This window comes from Piliocolobus tephrosceles, chromosome 2 (genome assembly GCF_002776525.5).
Source record: "Piliocolobus tephrosceles isolate RC106 chromosome 2, ASM277652v3, whole genome shotgun sequence".
In the NCBI taxonomy this organism is placed as follows: Eukaryota; Metazoa; Chordata; class Mammalia; order Primates; family Cercopithecidae; genus Piliocolobus; species Piliocolobus tephrosceles.
Genome location: NC_045435.1, coordinates 114,639,329 through 114,658,827, shown reverse-complemented (window position 1 = coordinate 114,658,827; position 19,499 = coordinate 114,639,329).

Genomic DNA, 19,499 nt, shown 5'->3' with positions numbered 1-19,499 from the left:
GGATGGGGTTTCACCATTTTAGCCAGGATGGTCTCCATCTCCTGATCTCATGATCCACCCACCTCGGCCTTCCAAAGTGCTGGGATTACAGGCATGAGCCACCATGCCCGGCTGATTAAATGATTTTAAAGTGATGATTCCCAATGCAGATAGCATTGTCCTAGGATTGGGAAGAGGAAGAACTTGCCTTGCAGGATGCTGTAGAAGTAAATATGCAAAGGTAAAAGATGTGAAAGCATTGTCTTAAGACTGTCTTGACTCCAAGGCTAATAAATATTTTCAGGTATTTTCAGGAGATAGATCTTATGCCCGTTTGTCAAAAAACATGTTTGATGTATATTAATACCTGTTATAGACTAAATTGTGTTTCTCCTCAATTCATATGTTGAAGCCCTAACTCCCAGTATCTCAGAATGTGACTGTATTTGGAGATAGGGTCTTTAAAGAGGTAATGAAGGTCAGATAAAGTCATAAGGATGGGCCCTAATCCAATATGACTAGCATTTTTATAAGAAGAGGAAGAGACACCAAGGGCATGTACAGAGAATAGGCCATGTGAGGACAGAGCAAGAAGCCAACCGTCTGCAAGCTAGGAAGAGAGGCCTCACCAGAAAACAACCCTGCCAGCACCTTGATCTTGGACTTCTAGCCTTCAGAACTGTGAGAAAATACATTTGTATTATTGAAGACTGTTACGGCAGTCTGTTAGGGCAGCCCTAGCAAACTAATACAATACCTCTTGAATCTCTTTTTCTGAAAATGTCTCATTATTTTTCTGGATGTTTTATTGTCTGCACTCAATAAAAATATTCTGTCGGAAACCTCTTGTGCCTACTGAGCAAAGCATGATTTCCTTAACCTGAGCACTTTTGGCTCCAGCTTCTGGCTTTCCTGAGATTGACCCCTCAGCCAAACTCTTCCTTTGAGAGCAGAGCCTCTTACCCTTTGCCCCTCCGTACCCCCTTAGGATTCCTCTCAGGAGTGCAGTGAATGCAGGAAAAGTGGGGTAACCCAGACCGTATCCTCCCTGAGATACAGGAGGATAATTATTTTCAAGTTTTGACACATAAACTGTTATTAGCTAAACAAATGTCAAGAGTATTTTGGCTAGAACATCATGCAGTCAAGGTAAAAAGTAAATGTTGATTTGGAAAATATGAGCAAGGCACATACTTATTTTCTTAAAATTAAATTAACAATTCTTCTTCTTTTTTTCTTCCTTTCTTTCTTTTTTAATGCAGAGAGGTCTGGATTGTCATTAGGGGCATTTGCCTGAAATTATCTTGTTTAAATGTTTACACAGCTCAACTGCTTCAGATAATATTTGTGATGAGTAAGGATGGTCCAATTTCACTAAATCAGCAGTTTATAAAATGTATCTCAGAGTTTTTCTGTGTGTATTTGTGTGTGTGTGTGTGTGTGTGTGTGTGTGTGTGTGTAAAGAAAAAGGGTTCTCCAGGAGGCAGAGGTTGCAGTGAGCTGAGATCATGTCACTGCACTCCAGCCTGGGCAACAGAGCCAGACTCCATTTCAAAAGAAAAAAAAGAAAAAGGATTCTGTGGTGAAGAAAATTAAGCAGTTCTATGCCTCTTCACTCAACCCAAGGCACTTATTTTTATTTATTTACTTTTTTTTTTTTTTGAGACGGAATTTTGTTCTTGTTGCCCAGGCTGGTGTGCAATGGCGTGATCTCAGCTCACTGCAACCCTTGCCTCTGGGTTCAAACTATTCTCCTGCCTCAGCCTCTTAAGTAGCTGAGATTACAGGCATGTGCCACCTTGCCTGGCTAATTTTGTATTTTTAGTAGAGATGGGGTTTCTTTATGTTGGTCAGGCTGGTCTCGAATTCCTGACCTCAGGTGATTCGCTCGCCTCAGCCTCCCAAAGTGCTGGGATTACAGCTGTGAACCACTGCACCCAGCCTTCTTGTTATGTTTTATGGCATACACTATGTGCTTGGCACTGTGCTAAATGCTTTTTATGCATTCTATCATTTAATTCTTGTATTATGATGCTGAGGCATGTGCTAATCTATTTTGTGTATTGGAAACTTAGAAACAAAGTTAAATGATGGTCCTAATTAATGGCTTATGGTTGAGCTAGGATTTGAACACAGGTCTCCCAGAGGCATTTAACCACTGGCAGTACTGCCTCACAGTCTTTAATGGCTAATGTGCATGGTGAATTTTCAAAAGTAAGATGTTTAATTCAGTACTTCTCAAACCATTTAACACAATTTTACTTTTTTTTTTTTTTTCCTGAGTCCTAGATTATTTTGAGACACTTGCTTTTACAAATCGCACCCTGGGAATCCTTAGAAACTGGAGAAAAATGGCCCAAATATATCAGTTTTCATTGGTGAAAAGAATCTTTTTACAGGAGCACAATTAAAATGTCACCAGAGACATCCAACTCTTGAAATTAAGAAGAAAATATTTGCATATAAAATATTTAATGGTGACTGTTTGGGATCCCCTAGAAGCAGACTGTGAGATGGGGATTCTTGGGCAAGTGATTTATTGAGGGTGTGCTCTAAGGAGCAGGGAGAAAGCTAAGCAAGGATTATGCCTCAGTTGGAGCCTAGCTTCAGCCCCATCCCCTGGGCAGCTCTGGAGCATGAATTGTACCTTATTGTTATTGCACACTGGGGTTGGCTTTTGCACTACTAGGTTAGTCAGTCATTCCTGCTCCTGTGTGTGGCAAGGTGGGGGGTGGAGGGAGGGCATAAATTCTTGAGGTAGTTCTTGCTGATCAAAGACAGTTCTTTGGAGAAGGAGCAGCCAACACAACGACTGGGTCATGACTTAGACCCTCTCAGTAGAGGGTATCTGTGTGAGGCATCAATAGCACCCACTGTATCCTCCTCATGTACTGGTCAGATCCTCTTGCTTCTTAGACTAAGTTCACTCTATCTAGGCATATATTCTTCAGGGTTCCTGTTAGACCCAGTTTCTGGGGATGTTTACAAGAAAAGATTTGGCAGGATGAGTTATAGTCCCTGCTGCTGAAGTTGGTCCTGGGGTGGGAACTGATGCTCAATCCTCCTCTTCCCCTTCTTCTTCTTCCTCCTCCTCCTCCTCTTCATTTTCCTCCTCTTCTTCCACTTGTTTTAGGTTACTATGTGTATTTATGCTGCTCTACTTAACTTGCCTAGTTCAGTCACCCTGGCCTTCATCCATGGAGTGGTCTGAGCCACTGGTTACCATGACCTAAACAGGCTGTGGTTGTTGTATTTGCCCATCTACAGCTAAAACTGAGTATGGGAGTGCTAATATATGCCCCAGTGGATCACCTGAGAGTCTAGTATATTCCTCTCTATCCCATTAGGGGATATTACATTGCCTCTGTCCGTAACAGCTAGAGTGGCTGAGCAGATGCCCCTACCATTTCTGGACTCTTAAGATAGAATCAGTCAGCTATCAGTCACTGTAGCTGCAGCCACAGAAGCAAGATCTCAGATCTACCTTCTTGTGATCATCAGACACAGTTAGTCCTAATAGTATGCTGACTCCTTTTGTGCCTGTTGGTCTATCGACACAAGCAACCTAAAATTACCAGGGGAGAGCTCTAGCCTTAAATTTAATGATATCTTACTGTGTGCACAGTATAACTGACGCCGTTTTGGGAACCAGAATATTCAGATCCACAGAGAGTAAAGTTGCAGGGATAGGAAGTATAAATTCCCCAAAGGATCATTGAAAGTGATGTTAAGTGGGGCTTCTCCTACCTCTGCCTGTTGTTTCCCAGACTCTGTACTCTGCCTATTGAGTTCAGAATCATACACTGGCCATTGGTTTAAGGCAGTACTGCATCTTGAAGTCTAATGCCCATCATCATGTGGTGCTACCTCCAAGCTGGTGCCACAGCCGCAATTTGGAGAAATTATTCTATCACTCTGGGTGGTCAGCATCTCATGGATGGTGCAGTATGTGATAGGGTTAGTGGATCTCACTGTGGTGTTTCCAGCAACTCATCTTCTGGGCTATAGAAAGGGTCCCTTGGTCTGAGGCAATATTATATGTGATCCCAGGTTGATAGATGAGCCTTTGGGTGGTGGTTCTGACAGAGATACTATAGGCAAGAAAGGCAAATCATTACCCAGTTAGGAAGAAACATCGTCCTTTCTAGAGTGGAAGGGATCTGATCTAATCAACTTGTGACCAAGTGGCTGTTGGGCCTGTTTGAGGAATGGTGACATGCCAAGGGCTCAGCATTCATCTCTGTGCTGACGGGATGGACATTCAGCAGCAGTCAGCCTTGACAAAAGAGAGCCCGTGCAGCTGAGCACATGCATAACCTCCCTCTCTATCACCATGGCTACTCCATTCTGAGCCCAGTGAGCAAGCACTGGGGTGGCTGAGGCCACTGCTGGTGGACATTTGCAGGCTGAGCCCTCCTATCCACATGCTTATTTAGTGCCCATTCTGTGAGGGGTGCTCTCTTGGGGGCATTAACACATGACAGAAAAATCCTCATCCTCCCTCAGGTCCATCCACATGCCTCTTCCCTGGACCTCTTTAATCTTGACTTTACAATCTTGCTTCCAGGTTCCCTGTAACCAGCTAAGCCACTTCATATTCTCAAGCAGTCAGTGTATATCCTTAATTCACACCACCTTTGTTTTCACACAAAGTTCATGATCATATGCAGTACTGGACCTCTGCCTATCAGGAGGATGTTCTCTCTCCAGTATCTTCCTAACACCCTGATGATCCAGACACCAAACTTTGGCCTGTGTTTTTAAAACCATGTTAAATCAGACAATACTATTCACAAAAGTAAAAGTTGTGGTCTGTGTTTCATCATCAACACTGTTCATAATGAATATTTGGCATTTTGGTTGCCCACCATCCAAACGCCCTTCTTAATTGAGGAGATTTCCAACATTAGTGAGAGGTCAGTTTTCAACTCCTGCTACAGAAGCCAAGAAAGATGGATATTACATTGCCTCTGCCCGTAACAGTTAGAGTGGCTAAGCAGATGCCCCTACCAGTTCTGGACTCTTAAGATAGAATCAGTCAGCTATCAGTCACTGTAGCTGCAGCCACAGAAGCAAGCTCTCAGCGCCCAGGCTGGAAGAGCTCTTCGGTGCAGCAACAGTGAGAACAGAGTTGGCTGGCAGTAGGTAAGTATGGTGACAGCAGTCATGATGATGTTCTGCTAGGCCATTCCTGTGACAAATACAAGAACTGACAAGGGCTCAGTTCTTGTATTTGTCAGTCAGTTCTTGCATTGCTACAAAGAAATACCTGACGCTGGGTAATTTACAAAGAAAAGAGGTTTAATTGGCTCATGGTTCTGCACTCTGCTAATGAAGCAGAATGCCAGAATCTGCCTCTTGTGAGGGCCTCAGGAAGCTTACAGTTATGACGGAAGGTGAAGAGGGAACCAGCAAATCACAGGGCGGGAGCAGGAGCAAGAGAGAGAAGGGAGAGGTTCCACATTCTTTCAAACAACCAGATCTCACCTGAACTCAGAGCAAGAACTCACTCATCGCTAAGGGGATGCTGCTAAACCATTCATGAAGGATCCACCCCCATGATTCCATACCTCCCACCAGGCCCCACCTCCAGCACTGGGGTTATGTTTCAGCCTGAGATTTGAAGGAGACAAACATCCAAACCATATCAGCCCTCCTAAGCCTCCATTGTATCCTGCTGAGTCTGGATCTCTGGTTTTCCTTCCAATTCTGTCAGCAGCCCAAGGTTCTTCCAATAATTCCTTCTCTAATTAACTTATCTCAAGTCAGTTTCTACTTTTGCAACCCAGAACTCAAGCTTATATATACCCTTTTGTTAGCATTAATCAAACATGTGGCATGGTGCATAAAACGAGGTAACAGACGCAGAAAGACATAAACCATGGCCCCTAGAAAGACCAATACCAGGCTAACAGAGAGTAAGCCAAGTGTCAAACGAATCCATGTGACAAGCATTTACATAAACTGAACGGTTAGGTAAGGGCCTCACTGAGAGAGACGCAGGGACTTGACCTATGTCCCAGGTAGCTGATTTCCACAGTTATTGAGGTTACTAAACAACCCTGGCACCTTATTTACCTCCATTATCTTTTGTTTGTGAGCTCCGTGGACCAAGTCCATCTAGGGTGACCTGCTAGATCTCATTCTGTCGGTCTCCTGCCTTTCTTTCTCCTGCTATGAAACAGTTAGAAAAATGGAAATAATCATATCTGTACAGACATTCAGCAGTCCAGTCAAAATGTTCTTGTTTTCTTCTTTTCCAGAATAGTATTTTCTTTATCAGACAGGAGAATTTACTTCCAAAACATTATGAAATCCATTTTTCCTTCTTTCTTTCTCCTCATTCTTTTGCTTTGTCTCTGTCATTCTTCCTTCCTTCTTTCCTCCCTCCTTTCATTCTTCTTTTTTTCCTTTCACAACAACTTTCATTTTATAAAAGTTAATATGTCTTTAATTTAGGGGAATCAGAACAGGCAGAAAAATGTAAAAACAAAAGCAATAATTATCAACAATCACACTCCCCACAGATTTTTTTGTGTTTGGAATTTTTGATATATTTCCTTTAAGACTTTTTTCTATTCATTCAAGTCTATATTAACAAACTTATGATTAGGAATTGATAATGTGAGAAAATATTTATGTGTATACAATATATGTATTATATATATGTATTATATATCCTGCTTTACCTACCTAACAATTTCATTTTTCATTTTATAAAAGAAAACTCATTAGAGACAGCATTTTTATGACCACATCATATTCTATCATACAATATGACTTTTTAATCCATTCCTGTAACAACATCTGGATTGCTTCCCAATGATACCACAATCATTGTGAATGTTTTACTTGTTCACAAATCTTTCCTCCATAACTAATTGCCCTTTTACTTCAGTGGAACTAAGTTAAAAGATAAAAAAGTTTTAAGTTTATTAAAGCATATTGTCAAGTTTTTTTTCAGAAAGGTTTTACTAATTCATACTCTCACTAGCACTTGCATAAGAGAACCAATCTTACAAGTGTAGTTTTTAAAAATATTTGCTGATTTGAAAACTATTATTTCAGTGCTGTTTTATGAAACTTTAAGTTATAAATTCTGCTCCTGCTTTGATCATCAGAGCTGTCACTTATATGTAATTTCGTATTTCCAAATGCACAACTTGGTAGGGAAGAGGTACAGAGATCTTTTAAATGTATTTTTATTTTTAAAAAAATCCATTATATTACTTATTCTAGGAAAAGAGAAGGATTATGTTGGCTGTAATTTCTTAATAAGACTTAATAACCCCAATAATGTATAATTACTCAATAATGTGCATGTTGTCCATTTAAGGTACACTTTAAGGTACACGCAAATTGTCAGCATATGTTTTCTATCAGGTTGTAAATCTCCTATTGCAAGCTTTTCTTTCAAAGTTTGGTAGTTTAATCTGAGACTAAAGGTAACAGTCCAGCCTCGGTGGCTCACATCTATAATCCCAGCACTTTGGGAGGCCGAGGGAGGCTGATCACTTGAGGTCAGGAGTTTGAGGCTGACCTGACCAATATGGTGAAACCCCGTCTCCACTAAAAATACAAAAATTAGCCGGGCATGGTAGCGGGCACCTGTAATCCCAGCTACTTGGAAGGCTGAGGCAAGAGAATGGCATGAACCTGGGAGGCAGAGGTTGCAATGAGCCATGATCGCCCCACTGCACTGCAACATGGGCGACAGAGTGAGACTCCATCTCAAAAAATAGATAGATAGATAGATAACATTTTTCCTTTACACCCAATCAATTGTTACCTGTAGAAGAGTGACTGTCAGAGTTCCCTAACATATACTTATATACACACTCATCTACATGCATACATGTATCCACACCATGTCTCCCTCTCCTTTACTACATCACCACACTACATGGTGATTGGATTTAAGCAAGATTTATCCTCAAATCTACATTAAACAAGGATTTATGAGGGCTCTGGGCACATAAAAATATTGTTTGATAAAGTATAAAATGGAAGACTGTGCTGAAAGATAACCAATAGTCACATGATTTCATGGTATTTAATACGAAGTTTAACTGAACAGAATAATTGAGTCTTTAAAAAAAAAACAACAGAGAAGATACCAAAGAGATTAAAAATCAGCATTATCTAGAAGGAAAGTTGGCATTGTGTATCAAAAGCCGTAAAAATATTCATCCACCTTGGCTCAGCAATTCCACTGCTAGGAAAGTATTCTAAGAAAATAATCACAGGTTTGCAAAGAGATTTATGGGGAAAATGTTCAGTGCATCAATGTTTATAAAATAAAATTTGGAAATAACCTAAGAACCTAGTAATAGAAAAACACCAGGTTGAAACACTGAAATTGGTCATATTCAACTACTTTTACCTAGAAAAATTGCTATTAGGGGCGTGCCCAAGAAGGCTGAATAGGAACAGTTCCAGCCCCCAGCTCCCAGCGTGAGTGACACAGAAGACTGGCGATTTCTGCATTTTCAACTGAGGTGCAGACCTACACCTCACACCTCACATGGCGGGGTACACCCCTGAGACGAAGCTTCCAGAGCAAGAATCAGACAGCAGCACTCGTTCAGCAATATTCTATCTTCTGCAGCCTCCGCTGCTGATACCCAGGCAAACAGGGTCTGGAGTGGACCTCAAGCAAATTCCAACAGACCTACAGCTGAGGATCCTGACTGTTAGAAGGAAAACTAACAAACAGAAAGGACACCCACACCAAAACCCCATCAGTACGTCACCATCACCAAAGACTAAAGGCAGATAAAACCACAAAGATGGGGAAAAAGCAGTGCAGAAAAGCTGGAAATTCAAAAAATCAGAGCGCATCTCCCCCTCCAAAGGAAAGTAGTTCATCGCCAGCAACAGAACAAAGCTGGATGGAGAATGACTTTGACGAGTTGAGAGAAGAAGGCTTCAGTCGATCAAACTTCTTAGAGATAAAGGAGGAACTACGTAACCAGCGCAAAGGAACTAAAAACCTTGAAAAAGGAATGGAGGAATGGATGAATGGATAACTAGAGTAATCAATGCAGTTAAAAGAACTGATAGAGATGAAAACCATAACACGAGAACCACGAGACAAATGCACAAGCTTCAGTAACTGACTCGATCAACTGGAAGAAAGAGTATCAGCAATTGAAGTTCAAACGAATGAAATGAAGTGAGAAGAGAAGTGTGGAGAAAAAAGAGTAAAAAGAAATAAACAAAGCCTCCAAGAAGTATGGGATTATGTGAAAAGACTAAATCTACGTCTGATTGGTGTGCCTGAAAGTGACAGGGAAAATGGAACCAAGTTGGAAAACACTCAGCAGGATATCATCCAGGAGAACTTCCCCAACCAAGTAAGGCAGACCAACATTCAAATTCAGGAAATACAGAGAACGCCACAACGATACTCCTCAAGAAGAGCAACTGCAAAGCACATAATTGTCAGATTCACCAAAGTTGAAATGAAGGAAAAAATGTTAAGGGTAGCCAGAGAGAAAGGTCGGGTTACACACAAAGGGAAGCCCATCAGAATAACAGCAGATCTCTTGGCAGAAACTCTCCAAGCCAGAAGAGAGTGGGGGCCAATATTCAACATCCTTAAAGAAAAGAATTTTCAACCCAGAATTTCATATCCAGCCAAACTAAGTTTCATAAGTGAAGGAGAAATAAAATCCTTTATAGACAAGCGAATGCTTAGAGATTTTGTCACCACCAGGCCTGCCCTACAAGAGATCCTGAAGGAAGCACTAAACATGCAAAGGAACAACAGGTACCAGCCATTGCAAAAACATGTCGAAATGTAAAGTCCATCGATGCTAGGAAGAAACTGCATCAACTAGCGAGCAAAATAACCAGCTAATATCATAATGACAGGATCAAGTTCACACATAACAATATTAACCTTAAATGTAAATGGATGAAATGGTCCAATTAAAAGACACAGACTGGCAAATTGGATAAAGAGTCAAGACCCATCAGCTTGCCGTATTCAGGAGACCCATCTCACATGCAGAGACACATATAGGTTCAAAATAGAGGGATGGAGGAAGATCTACCAGGCAAATGGAAAACAAAAAAAAAAGCAGGGTTGCAATCCTAGTCTCTGATAAAACAGACTTTAAACCATCAAAGATCAAAAGAGACAAAGAAGGCCATTACATAATGGTAAAGGGATCAATTCATCAGGAAGAGCTAACTATCCTAAATATATATGCACCCAATACAAGAGCACCCAGATTCATAAAGCAAGTCCTTAGAGACTTACAAAGAGACTTAGACTCCCATACAATAATAATGGGAGACTTTAACAACCCACTGTCAACATTAGACAGATCAACGAGAGAGAAAGTTAACAAGGATATCCAGGAATTGAACTCAACTCCACACCAAGCAGATCTAATAGACATCTACAGAACTCTCCACCCCAAATCAACAGAATATACATTCTTCTCAGCACCACATCACACTTATTCCAAAATTGACCACATAGTTGGAAGTAAAACATTCCTCAGCAAGTGTTAAAGAACAGAAATTATAACAAACTGTCTCTCAGACCACAGTGCAATCAAACTAGAACTCAGGACTAAGAAACTCAATCAAAACCGCTCAACTACATGGAAACTGAATAACTTGCTCCTGAATGACTACTGGGTACATAAGGAAATGAAGGCAGAAATAAAGATGTTCTTTGAAACCAATGAGAACAAAGATACAACATACCAGAATCTCTGGGACACATTTAAAGCAGTGTGTAGAGGGAAATTAATAGCACTAAATGCCCCCAAGAGAAGGCAGGAAAGATCTAAAATTGACACCCTAACATCACAATTAAAAGAACTAGAGAAACAAGAGCAAACACATTCAAAAGCTAGCAGAAGGCAAGAAATAACTAAGATCAGAGCAGAACTGAAGGAGATAGAGACACAAACAATGCTCCAAAAAAATCAATGAATCCAGGAGCTGTTTTTTTGAAAAGATCAACAAAATTGATAGACCACTAACAAGACCAATAAAGAAGAAAAGAGAGAAGAATCAAATAGATGCAATAACAAATGATAAAGGGGATATCACCACCAACCCCACAGAAATACAAACTACCATCAGAGAATACTATAAACACCTCTATGCAAGTAAACTGGAAAACCTAGAAGAAATGGATAATTTCCTGGACACCTACACTCTCCCAAGACTAAGCCAGGAAGAAGTTGAATCCCTGAATAGACCAATAGCAGGCTCTGAAATTGAGGCAATAATTAAGAGCCTACCAACCAAAAAAAGTCCAGGACCAGACAGATTCACAGCCGAATTCTACTAGAGGTACAAGGAGGGGTTGGTACCATTCTTTCCGAAACTATTCCAATCAATAGAAATAGAGAGAATCCTCCCTAACTCATTTTATGAGGCCAACATCTTCCTGATACCAAAGCCTGACAGAGATACAACAAAAAAAAAAGAGAGAATTTTAAACCAATATCCCTGATGAATATTGATGCAAAAATCCTCAATAAAATACTGGCAAACCGAATCCAGCAGCACATCAAAAAGCTTATCCACCATGATCAAGTGGGCTTCATCCCTGGGATGCAAGGCTGGTTCAACATATGCAAATCAATAAATGTAAGCCGGTATATAAACAGAACCAAAGACAAAAACCACATGATTATCTCAATAGATGCAGAAAAGGCCTTTGACAAAATTCAACAGCCCTTCATACTAAAAACTCTCAATAAATTTGGTATTGATGGAACCCATCTCAAAATAATAAGAGCTATTTATGACAAACCCACAGCCAATATCATACTCAATGGGCAAAAACTGGAAGCATTCCCTTTGAAAACTGGCACAAGACAGGGATGCCCTCTCTCACCACTCCTATTCAACATAGTGTTGGAAGTTCTGGCTAGGGCAATCAGGCAAGAGAAAGAAATAAAGGTATTCAGTTAGGAAAAGAAGAAGTCAAATTGTCCCTGTTTGCAGATGACATGATTGTATATTTAGAAAGCCCTATTGTCTCAGCCCAAAATCTCCTTAAGCTGATAGGAAACTTCAGCAAAGTCTCAGGATACAAAATCAATGTGCAAAAATCACAAGCATTCTTATACACCAGTAACAGACAAACAGACAGCCAAATCATGAATGAACTCCCATTCACAATAGCTTCAAAGAGAATAAAATACCTAGGAATCCAAATTATAAGGGACATAAAGGACCTCTTCAAGGAGAACTACAAACCACTGCTCAGTGAAATAAAAGAGGACACAAACAAATGGAAGAACATACCATGCTCATGGATAGGAAGAATCAAAATTGTGAAAATGGCCATACTGCCCAAAGTAAATTATAGATTCAATGCCATCCCCATGAAGCTACCAATGACTTTCTTCACAGAATTGGAAAAAGCTGCTTTAAAGTTCATATGGAACCAAAAAAGAGCCAGCATTGCCAAGACAATCCTAAGCCAAAAGAACAAAGCTGGAGGCATCACACTACCTGACTTCAAACTATCCTACAAGGCTACAGTAACCAAAACACTATGGTACTGGTACCAAAACAGAGATGTAGACCAATGAAACAGAACAGAGCCCTAAGAAATAATACCACACATCTACAGCCATCTGATCTTTGACAAATCTGAGAAAAACAAGAAGTGGGGAAAGGATTCCCTATTTAATAAATGGTGCTGGGAAAATTGGCTAGCCATAAGTAGAAAGCTGAAACTGGATCCTTTCCTTACGAAAGGAAATTCAAGATTACGATTAAGGAAATTATGAAAATTAATTCAAGATGGATTAGAGACTTAAATGTTAGACCTAAAACCATAAAAACCCTAGAAGAAAACCTATCATTCAGGACATAGGCATGGGCAAGGACTTCATGTCTAAAACACCAAAAGCAATGGCAACAAAAGCTAAAATTGACAAATGGGATCTAATTAAACTAAAGAGCTTCTGCACAGCAAAGAAACTACCATCGGAGTGAACAGGCAACCTACAGAATGGGAGAAAATTTTTGCAATCTACTCATCTGACAAAGGGCTAGTATCCAGAACCTACAAAGAACTCAAACAAATTTACAAGAAAAAAACAAACAACCCCATCAAAAAGTGGGCAAAGGATATGGACAGACACTTCTCAAAAGAAGACATTCCAACAGCCAACAGACTCATGAAAAAAATGCTCATCATCACTTGCCATCAGAGAAATGCAAATCAAAACCAACAGGTGCTGGAGAGGATGTGGAGAAACAGGAACAGTTTTACACTGTTGGTAGCACTGTAAACTAGTTCAACCATTGTGGAAAACAGTGTGGCGATTCCTCAAGGATCTAGAACTAGAAATACCATTCGACGCAGCCATCCCATTACTGAGGATATACCCAAAGGATTATAAGTCATGCTGCTATAAAGACACATGTACACGTATGTTTATTATGGCACTATTCACAATAGCAAAGACTTGGAATCAACCCAAATGTCCATCAGTGACAGACTGGATTAAGAAAACGTGGCACATACACACCATGGAATACTATGCAGCCATAAAAAAAGATGAATTTGCATCCTTTGTAGGGACATGAATGCAGCTGGAAACCATCATTCTCAGCAAACTATCGCAAGAACAGAAAACCAAATACTTCATATTCTCACTCATAAGTGGGAATTGATCAATGAGATCACTTGGACACAGGAAGGGGAACATCACACACTGGGTCTTATTGTGGGGAGGCGGTAGGGGGAAGGGATAGCATTAGGAGATATACCTAATGTAAATGACGAGTTAATGGGTGCAGCACACCAACATGGCACATATATACATATGTAACAAACCTGTACGTTGTGCACCTGTACCCTAGAACTTAAAGTTATAATAAAAAAAAAGAAAAATAGCTATTAAAAGTAGTTCAACCTAAACATATACACTAAATACATTAAATTTAGTTTAAGGGCCAGATACATCAATAAAGTGACATGATGTTTGGTATGTGGTATTGATAGAAGAATACATAATGATATGAAAAAATCAAAATACACAGTAATTAGATTTTTTAAAAAATCATATAACAAAACAGTGAATAGAACATGTCCTTTTAGTGACTTGGTGGATACTAGTTAATATCTACATATTGACATGATTAACATGCATTATATCTGGCTGTGGTACTGTAGATTACTTTATATACATCTTTGTGCCTTTCTTTTTTTTCGAATAGCTATGGCAATTTTGTATTATTTTTGCAATCATAGAAATAAACTAAATACTACATACACACACCTCAGTAAGGAGAACTGGGCCAGGCGTGGTGGCTCATGCCTGTAATCCCAGCACTTTGGAAGTCCAAGGTGGGCAGATCACCTAAGGTCAGGAGTTTGAGAGCAGCCTGACCAATATGATGAAGCTCTGTCTCTACTAAAAATACAAAAATTAGCTGGGTGTGGTGGCACGCACCTGTAATCCCAGCTACTCGGGAGGTTGAGACAGGAGAATCTCTTGAACCCAGGTGGCAAAGGTTGCAATAAGCTGAGATCGTATCATTGCACTCCAGCCTGGACAACAAGAGTGAAACTCCTTCTCAAAAAATAAATAAATAAATAAATAAATAAATAAATAAATAAATAAATAAATAAATAATTAAATAAATAAGAAAAAGAGAGAGAATTGGGAGAGAATTCCTGCACCACTATAGCTCTGGAGAAGAAAAGACTTTGTTTCCTCTCACGACCTACTACAACTCTTGTCGTGGGTCCATTCTCATTTTCAATTGGGCAGATAATCATGGACATAAAGCAATTTATTGTCCACCCTTAAATAAAGTTTAAACAGTTGACTGGGAGGTATGCCTTTAGCAAAGAGCATTCCTTGTGCTTCCCAGAAGGCTGAAATGCCTTTCACAGAGGAAACATTCAAAAAGGACAGGCATCTTCCTTGAGAGGTAAAATCGTCATTAGGGTTAGGGGAAGGGCAAGGAGAAAGTACACAAAAGTTGAGCGGTTAAGGCCAACTTGGGAGCAGCACCTGGGGCAGGCAGTGATGGCTGAACAAGGAAGAAATTGGTCTCAATACAGACCTACTCAAGTTCACAGCTGAGAAATAGGAAACCAGAAAATAACCAGAACAAAGCAGTAGCTTTCTAATATCTTTTCATGCTGGACATGAGTGTTGAATTAGAGAAAGTTCGTGATATTCCCCTGAGTACCTATGTTCAGAACCAACTGTTGAGAAATCTATTTGAACTGGATTTCATAACCTACTAGAGATACTAAAAACATGTTGAAACACGAGAGAAAATGATTAAAGACATAAATAAATCCAGACTTGTTTTAATACATGTGGCATCTCAAAGTACAAATTTTGTTACTTCATATTTTGGCTAGTTGGTTTTTTTTGGTTTTCTTTTTGTTTGTTTGTTTTTTTTAAACAAAATAGTCCTTCGCCAGATACCTCCAGATAAATGGCTTGGTGTACCCAGGATTCCAGAATTCCTATTCAATGATAATGAAAGGATGCTTCCCTAGGGTTTTATAAAACAAAGGGTTGGGAAAAACACAAATGACGTTATTGGTAAAATATACAGATTTACTGACTAGTTCATGTGCACAGGCATTATGAAATATGTGGGTGTCGTTTTGATGGTTGAGTCCTCCACTCAGTAACTAGTCATAGCATGAACTCCAGAGCCAGGCTCTGGGCTTGACTCCCAGCACTGCCACTTATTGTCTATATGGCCTCAATCAAGTTACCTAACCTCTCTGTGCCTCAGTTTCTCTATCTAGAAAATGGAGTTAGTAACAATAACCCCTTTGGAGGATTACTGTGAAGACTAAATGAGTTAAAATATGTAAAGCACTACAGCACCTGGACATGGCAAATAAAAGGGAGGTGTTGGCTCCCCATCTCTCAATATTCCTTTGTCTTCCACATCAGCAGTTATCAATCTTTCCCTCAATTCATCACATTGAGAAATATATGTTTTCATCAGTAATGGAAGCTTACTATGGCAGTGATTTTTAAGAGGAAGGTATGGAAACTTCCCTCGATGGGGCGAGGGTTGGAGAGTTGAGAACTAGACTCTTGTGGATGCCTTCACCTTGTAAATGCTCCCCAGATGACTTGACATCCACTTCATTTTTTTTTTTTTTTTTTTTTTTTTTTAAGATGGAATCTCTCTCTGTCACCTAGGTTGAAGTGCAGTGCCATGATCTTGGCTCACTGTAACCTCTGTCTCCCGGGTTCAAACAATTCTCCTGCCTCAGCCTCCCATGTAGCTGGGACTACAGGCACACGCCACCACACCCAGCTAATTTTTTGTATTTTTAGTAGAGACGGGGTTTCACTGTTTTCGCCAGTCTAGTCTCGAACTCCTGACCTTGGGTGATCCATCTGCCTCAGCCTCCCAAAATGCTGGGATTACAGGCGTGAGTCACCACACCCCACCATCTACCCCATTTTCGTGAGAGTCATGAGGTAGAATAGTCCATCCAGAGATACTGTTAGCATCAATTATTCTAATCTGTGCTAACATATAATTTCTTTGATGACCTGCTGGTCCATGACAGAACGATTCTCAGATCCTACCTGCCCCTTTCTACCCACTCTGTCATATTATCACCATTGCAGGTTTGCTTCTCTTTTTACAGTAAAAGAATATGTGTATCCCATGCATCACCCAAACTATACTGAGTTCTCGGACAGTCATGCTGCTTCCCTAAGCCGGAAGCAGCTGTCTACACCGGGGACACAAGTTATGCAACTATCCTGTGATTTGAAGTGAGGATCAATTTATGAGGGTGTTTTTCATGAAGTGTTTTTGTTTTGCTGTGGGGAAACCCAAAGAGGCCATCTCTCTGCAGAATTCTGTCTTCTAAATATTGTAGTCAGACTTTAAAAACTGCCAGCCGGTGGAACGCAAACAAACTAAAAAACTCCCTTTCCCTGGGGCCACAGCCAGGGCTCTGCTCTGACTTTGATGGGCCTGGATACCTTTGCTTTGTAGGCCCCTTCCTCTATTAAAAAAAAAAAAGGTAATATTTTATGACTATGTTGGCATAAAAATGAATGTTTATATATTAAAACATTTTATTTAACTTAAAAGGTTTGGAGTTTTTATTTTAAAATAAATTAAACCTCCCAGCATTTTGGGAGGCTCAGGCGGGTGGATCACGAAGTCAAGAGATCGAGACCATCCTGGCCAACAGTGGTGAAACCCCGTCTCTACTAAAAATACAAAACTTAGCCGGGCGAGGTGGCACACACCTGTAATCCCAGCTACGTGGGAGGCTGAGGCAGGAGAATGGCTTGAACTCGGGAGGCAGAAGTTGCAGTGAGCCAAGACTGTGCCACTGCACTCCAGCCTAGCAACAGAGTGAGACTCCGTCTCAAAAAAAAAAAAAAAAAAAGAAAAAGAAAAAAGAAAAAATTAAAACCTTTTGATGGGTTCCTAAAAATACTCCGCACCATAGGCACTGTGCCTAGTGTGCCTAATGGAGAAGTTGTCCCTTGCCACAGTGGTTGCCCAGGGGCTATAACAGAAGAGTCTTGTCACTTTTTTCTAGCTCCCTACAAGTGGTCACATTAACTTCAAGGCAAAATCTAGAAGGACCAGCTCAACAAATAGAGAACTGTGTATATGAGTGTCCTGTTAGCAGACCTTGCCACATTTGTTTTTTGTTTTTTTTTTTTTTTTTTGAGACTGAGTCTGGTTCTGTCACCCAGGTGGAGGGCGGTGGCCTGATCTTGGCTCACTGCAACCTCCACCTCCCAGGTTTACGCCATTCTCCTGCCTCAGCCTCTCGAGTAGTCGGGACTACAGGCGCCCGCCATCACACACGGCTACTTTTTTGTATTTTTAGTGGAGACGGGGTTTCACTGTGTTAGCCAGAATGGTCTTGATCTCCTGGCCTCGTGATCCGCCCACCTCGGCCTCCCAAAGTGCTGGAATTATAGGTGTGAGCCACCATGCCCGGCCAGACCTTGCCACATTTTGTCCTGAAGTAATGACAGTTACCAGTGTCTACAATGCATAACTGTAAATGTCAGCACCTTGGGTTGTCAGTTGAATTGCATGAAAATAAACTACCAAGGGTAAAACTGCTCAAGTAAAGTGACCAGGTCCAATCCACTGTCTGGATACCACCCAAGGAATGCCTGTGAAGTCTCAAGTTTTTTAATCTTATAAATTACTCTCATTCCCTGTCCTTTAATATACACAAGCATATACCGTTATATGCTGCCTGGTGGGGCAGTATTGATTTGTTGCAATGCTATTTATCTCAGAAATAAGTTTGCCTAGTCTTTAGGATTTCTGCTTGCCTCATGCTAACTCTAAGGGCAAATGGAATGTTCCGAGCACATGCTCTGAAGTCCAGTCTCACTAATTTCCTGCTATGTGAGTGGAAATCCTCACCTCCTTCATCTCTTTAATGGGAATAACCAGAAAGCAGATCTCATATGGTTGTTGGAGGATAGAAAGCAATAATACAAGTGCCTGCTATATAGTAAGCATAAAAAATTATTATTTTCTGGCAGGGCATCGTGGCTCACACCTGTAATCCCGCACTTTGGGAGGCCCAGGTGAGCAGATGATCTGAGGTCGGGAGTTCGAGACCAGCCTGACCAACACAGAGAAACACCCGTCCCTACTAAAAATACAAAATTAGCCGGGCCTGGTGATGCATGCCTGTAATCCCAGCTACTCCGGAAGGGTGAGGCAGGAGAATTGCTTGAACCTGGGAGGCAGAGGTTGCAGTAAATGGAGATCGTGCCACTATACTCAGCCTGGGCAACAAGAGCAAAACTAGGTCTCAAAAAAAAAAAAAAAAAGACATTATTTTCTTTTTGTTTTTGTTTGTTTGTTTGTTTGTTTTTGAGATGGAGTCTCGTTCTGTCACCCAGGCTGGAGTGCAGTGGCGCAATCTCGGCTCACTGCAACTTCTGCCTCCTAGGTTGCAGTGATACTCTTGCTTCGGCCTCCTGAGTAGCTGGGATTATAGCGGTGCACCATCACGCCCAACTGATTTTTGTATTTTTAATAGAGATGGGGGTTTCACCATGTTGGCCAGGCTGCTCTTGAACTCCTGACCACAGGTGTTCCACCCACCTCGGCCTCCCAAAGTGCTGGCATTACAGGCGTGAGCCACCATGCCCAGCAATAATCATTATTTTCATGCCATAGCATCTACTGGTCTCCTCCTATAGCGACCAATGCAAAGAAGAGCAAACAAATCACTGCTTTGTTCACCTGTTAGCCTCAGAGCATAGCCAAATTCCTAGCACATATTAGGCAACCAAAAATATTTCTTGAATGAATAATCAAACAAATGAATAAATAGTTCCTAACATGTTTTAAAATAAGTTATTAACCTTATTTTATGTGGCTAGTGGCAACATTTCCCTCTTTCCTATACCCTGTTTTTAATTAATAAGTTATTTTTTCTAACAGTAAATGTATTATGTTGTTGAAATTTTGGATACGACACAGAAAAGTGCAAAAGAGAAAATATAAAACCACACATACCCTAAGGC